Source organism: Lupinus angustifolius, chromosome LG09 (assembly GCF_001865875.1).
Source record: "Lupinus angustifolius cultivar Tanjil chromosome LG09, LupAngTanjil_v1.0, whole genome shotgun sequence".
NCBI classification, from domain to species: domain Eukaryota; kingdom Viridiplantae; phylum Streptophyta; class Magnoliopsida; order Fabales; family Fabaceae; genus Lupinus; species Lupinus angustifolius.
In genome coordinates this window covers 6,296,076-6,302,046 of record NC_032017.1, presented here as the reverse complement: position 1 = coordinate 6,302,046, position 5,971 = coordinate 6,296,076, and the positions used below count along the sequence as shown (strand labels likewise).

The following is a 5,971-nucleotide window of genomic DNA, read 5'->3' as shown; positions in this document are numbered from 1 at the left end:
TTGGTGGACAATAACAACATAGAAGATGTCAAGCCTTAGCCATGAGTTATCATCTCACTTCAACCTTTCCTGACCCCCTCCCCCTTCAACTGTCCAGGAGCAAAAGAAACCACAAAAATATCATTTGTATATAAATTCAGGCTATCTGCTTTCAGACTAATAGAACCTCTTCCAGTACTCCATACCATTAGTTTAAGGTCCAATCAATTTTTTCTAGACTGATAGACTTATGTATTATGTTTAACTAGACCCATAACATTTTATAATCACACATCTATCTTTGAGGTTAAAGATTGATTACAAACACTGACTTCGCAAACGTACTTAAAAAGGTCGGATTTTGCTGGTCAAATAATATGAGCAAGTCCATAACACCAAATAATAGGTCCTATTATCCCCTCCCCCTCCCTTATTTATTTCTATAGAATGTAATGTTTACTAACATATGAGAAGAAAACACAGAACATTTAATAGGTAATATTGCTAGGTTAAAAATATAATGAGCAATGTTAAATGTTGCACAAACATAAAATTTTGCCAAGATTTTGAACAAATTCAATTATGGTTGTTGGATACTTGGATCAAATAAAGTGGGAGGCACTACTCATCTATACTAGAATTCAAAAACATGCTAACTCATTCTGTCAAAAATCGGCTAAAAAATTCTAACTGTGTAACATTAGAAAAGTACAATAGCCAACATATCCATACAAAGATCTAGCAATAGACTTTCACATTATAGAGCAAAAAACAGATCTTCATATATTAATAATAAATCAAGTTTATAACAGTAAAGCAAAACCAGAAATCTAAAAGGTCATTTGACGACTAAAATTACATTTCTAACAAATCCACTCGAAATAAGATTGTAAATGGAATATGATAATCTTAGTGAAATACTTGTGACTTTCACCTAATGTAAGGGTAGCCCTTAGTCAAAACTAAACATAAACAGAATCGTTTTAAAAGCACCAAAAAGAAATTAAAGCAACATTGCTCCAAGAGCAAATAGTTCAATACCATGATTGATTAGAGCATATTGAAGTCTTAAGATGACCATTAGTTCCTTTAATGACATAAAAAGAACATGAGTATATTCAGAATATCCCTCATCTGCAAAAACCAAAAGACCAAAAGGTCCTAAAGCACCACGTTTTGCAGCTCCACCATTAGGACTGCACTGATACTTCACATTGGATTGAAACATTTGTACTTCTTTCTAATTTCTATATCAACTTCAGCAATTCCATCATTTTGTATCCTCACTAAGTTAGCTATCAGTTCTTGCTGAGAAACAAGACAATAAAGTGCCATGAACATGGAAATAATTTAGCAACTCTTATGCATACATCACAAATACACACCACAATGTCAATAACAAATATGTGAAGGTAAAACCAAAAGAAACAAAGGTTCTTCACAAGTAGATATATATGTTATTAGTAGTTCACTATGGGTAGGAAAGGGAAACAAGATGAAGATTCTAAATATCTAGCATGTGTAAGTGAGAAACTATGAACTAATGATAATAAGGACTAAGGGGTGGTAATATTTACTTAAATTACCATATATTTGAATACTACTAGTTCAATATAGAGCCGAGAGATGACACCACTCTCAATAAACAAAATGACAAGGCTTCACCCCAACATGAATATGTCCAATATACAAATAGCAATCTCCCAGATTTGCATCTTGGATATGAGGTTAAACAGAACAGGCAAACAAATATTATTGTATCAAGTTATAAAAACGCATGAGCACAATTAAAAACTTCAAATCTTTCCAATCAATAATGCTCGCGTCTACCTTCTCATGCTCTCATAGCCTATCCAATAGGTCATGCTTTAGGAACCCTCTCTTCTCTATCATTGATCTAGGACCTTAATCTCAACTCTAATAGGTGATGTGACTGAATGCTCCAAAATTACATGAACAATAAAAACAATAATTCAAGGGGGACCAAGTGATAATTATTAGCACTGGGATTGAGAGATACATAATCAGACATGCAAAGGTTAGAAATAGGATAAAATTGAAAAAAAGCTGCAAAATTGGATTTCCATGTACCTGTATAATAACACAAAGAACTAAATATAAAAAAACAATAACATTTAAAATCAAACAAAATATAAAAAAAATGAACATGATTATTGGTAGCATTTTAGTTTTGTCCTTTACACACTAAGAACTTAACAAAATCTACACACTATAGAACAAGTGACTACAGTGAGATGATATATGAGACTTGCCCCATAAGACAAGAAAAACTTGTTGAACTTCATAGCAGTATATGTCTTGTAACATGAGATGGTACAAAATTATAAAATGGAAACATAACAACACAAATTGATAAATGAAGAAAACAGAAAATGAAGGATCCTGATAACAAAATGGTTCTTCTTCACAATATCAACATCTCTTCCTATAAAAGAATTTTCATGTCAATGTTTTTTTAATTCAATTTGGTCAAAGGCTAAGCAGGTTAAACATAGATGCCAAAATAGAAATTATTGTATTCAATCAGACTTAAAACTGCCTCGAGGCACGATAAAGAGGGCGATATCACATTACATAGGATGCTAGAACACTGGAAATAAAGTATATGATAGCAAGAAACCAGTTTGCTACACCTACAAGTTAAAACAAGTCTGTGTAAATAAAGCATGGTTTACTAACATACTTAACCAATGATAACTTTGAGCTTCAAACTACTAACAAACTTAACCTAAAATTCCTAATCATAGTAGAGAGAACTGAAATATGATGGTGAAGTTGATGGATTCTAGGAAATACAAAATGATCCTAACAATTCGAGATGCTAACCTGGTTAATGCAATGATATATGGCAGAATAGAAAAATTAAGTTTAGATCCAATTTTTAGAAAACAAATCCAAAAAGCATAATCACCTTATGGATACTAATGTCCCAAAAGCCATGCCTACAACCATTATTATTTAGATTCAATTTTTGCTAACAAAAACAATCAAATGTGTTATTAATCTCAAAAGCATAATCACCTGATGGGTACTAATGTCGTCGAGAGATATCTGGGCATAAGCTTTATCTTTAGCCAATGTAGTAATATCACCAAAGAAAATGACAAGCACATATCATATATATATGTTAGAGGAAACCTTTCAAGGTATAAAAATTATAAGCACACGCACGCACATGGACCAAAAAAAGGGAAGAAAAGAGAGTTAGTACCTTCTTGAATATATGTCAAGCAATGAATTATTATCATCCACAATTGGTATTGAGCTAACTTTAGCTGCAAGGAAAGCATATATATAAGCTACTCTGCAGGTGTCTCTTGCCTCATTTGCATCATTGAAGACCTTGCCAGCTTCCATTTTTGTAGCCTTTTCTGCTTCCTGGTACTAGTAGTAGAGACTAAAAAGCTCAAGTATGATATTCAAATAAAGATTCGAAGGGAGTCTAAGATGAGGATTATATATGGTGTAGAGCTAGGCTTGATAAAAACTATGGCTTACAGTTAAAACCTCTCTATAGAAGTTGGAATTTTAGAAGCTAGTTTAAGATTTAAGACTAGTTGGCAACTCTGTTTGTACTTACATGTGTCTATCCCAGAGGAAAATGTGCTCGAGTTATAGGAATGCACAAATCCTTTCATTGTAGACTTAAAACCGCACCAATCAATAATTCACCCGACTAGTAAAATGAACATGAAGTTTGTGATGTGACACAAAAGTGATGAGCCATATAGAATCAATGAAGATTTATAATTGGAGTGACATAAACAGGAGAGCACATTACATTATAACAATTTCAACTTAAAAGTTTCCTTACTTAATAAAAATAAAATCACATTTAAAAATGTCATAAATTTTACATGATAATTTTTCTCTCATTGAACCCAATGGGAAAAGACTTATCTTTCTGAAATATCAACATCTGAAACTCCTTGTAAATGGTAACAGGAGAAGAGTGCACTCTGACAGTCTCGTCAAGTAAGACAAATTAATCAAATTACATTATTAAACATAGTACCTACTAGAAACAAGTATTGAAACAAAACCTGCACCTAATGGTATCTGGTTGGTCTAAATGCAAGATACCAATGGTATATTACATACACTAATCATCACATTACTTGGAACATCAATTGTCTATCCCATTTGTTGGCAAGTCATTCACATGAGTACCCTATTGCACTAATTCCCGGTTGCATATTTAAGAAAGCATATGTAAGAAAGTCTTGTTGTTCAAGGACTGATGTTCTGAGATTAATACATATTTTGTATCAGTTTGAGAAAGGGAGACATTGAACACACTCAAATGACAATTCTCAGCACAATATAAATGAATTAAGGGAGTTTGGCAACTAATATCAGCAGAGGTGTAGAAGATTAAAAATGAATATGTTCAACATGATTGGACTCCATGCTATAAACTTATGATTCCACACATATCAATATCAGACCGTTTTGAGATAAGCATTTCATGTGTCATAAGGGAGGTATGCAAAAGACATTAGATTATTTACAGTTAGAGTTTTTTCTTCTTCGCTCACATAGCTTTCATCATTCTTCAATAAAGTTGACTAAACAACCTCACCACGACATACAAGTCATTGCAATTTTAGCTCCTAACACAATCAATGAAATATAAATTAACATAAGTTTTTACATTCACAAAACTTCATTCTCTACAATAGGCAACAAATCACTGTTTTTTCTTCAGGTTTTGTAATATCCAAACTAAAATCACTTTACGAAATTTACTTAAGTCATAAAATTAAGCACCTTACCGAATAATCTTAGGAAGGGGATAAAAAGTAAAGGAACATTGTTAATACCTTGAAATGAACTCTAGACTTGCAAGGTATATTTTCATAACACAATGGCATATTAACACTTAAAAATAAGTGATGTTACATAAATCATCACTATCTTGTAAAGGCAAAAAAATAATTCAAACCGACCATACATTTGAGTGACTAAAATGATAAAATAACTATTTAAAAAGATTATAGATGGAAATCTACAATACTACAATGATCTGAAAATTTAAAGAGAATAATATTAAAATCAAAAGGGACTCACATTTGGTGGGATTATATGATTCTGTAGAGTACTTGACCTAAGAGATAGATATAAAATCAGATGAATCAAAAGAAGCCAAACCCTAAAAATCAAATAACGAAAAACATCATAATAAAATTAGCTATACATAGTATGGGATTTGAAGTTTGAACCTAGATTAGAGTGATTGAAGAGTGAAGCTTCATAGGAACTAGTTGGTTGAAGTTGGACTTGAATTATTGATTGTAGGAACATGATGAAAGAATTTGGAGGAAACGAGATCGATGAATTGAAGAATAACGAGGGATTGTTATATTGATGAAGAATAAAGAGGGATTGTTATATTGATGATCAATGTTAAGAAAGAGTGAATTTGGACAGAGGAAGATGAAAGAGGAGGAAGTGTGCGGGTTTTAGGATAATAATGGGAAAAAGGAGAGGAAGAAGAAAGATGAAGGACTTTAATGGGAAAATAGAATGTGTCGGACAAAGGAGAGAGGGAAAATGAAAGATGAAAGGTTTTGGGGCTTTTTTTTTGTTGACACGGGTCCAACTACAATAGCTTATGGGTTGACTTCAGTATTAATTTTGGCACAAACTAGTTAGTGTGGCAAAAGAATCGTGGCTAACAAGATATTTTCTTGTAGTGGTTCCTTTTGTAAGTAAGAAAACTCGGTTTTATTCTTTGTTCTCCATCTTGGCTTTGTAGAAATAAATTTCAACGGCGGTATAATGGTTTCAAGAATATTCTAGTTACAAGTTACGTTCTTAATAATCATGTGAATAAGTCATTCCTTCTTTGCCCCATCTCGGCTTTGTTAGAATAAATTCTAACACCGGTATAATGGTATCAATGCAATTACCTATTACATAATTATTAAGTACCTTTGAATACCATCTCGGTTTTGTGGAATAAATTCCA

The 5,971-nt window shown here is 32.3% G+C and overlaps 2 long non-coding RNA genes across 2 annotated transcripts in view; one reads left to right on the top strand and one right to left on the bottom strand.

Annotated features, from left to right (window-relative positions):
* The window catches only part of LOC109356416, a 19,909-nt gene extending 14,472 nt beyond the window's left edge, over positions 1-5,437 (bottom strand). Inside the window, exon 1 of the long non-coding RNA XR_002108720.1 lies at positions 5,223-5,437. This is a non-coding gene — a long non-coding RNA (uncharacterized LOC109356416). The remainder of the gene's footprint in view (positions 1-5,222) is intronic.
* Positions 3,734-5,971, top strand: part of LOC109356415 — a 24,403-nt gene continuing 22,165 nt past the window's right edge. Inside the window, exon 1 of the long non-coding RNA XR_002108719.1 lies at positions 3,734-4,088. This is a non-coding gene — a long non-coding RNA (uncharacterized LOC109356415). The remainder of the gene's footprint in view (positions 4,089-5,971) is intronic.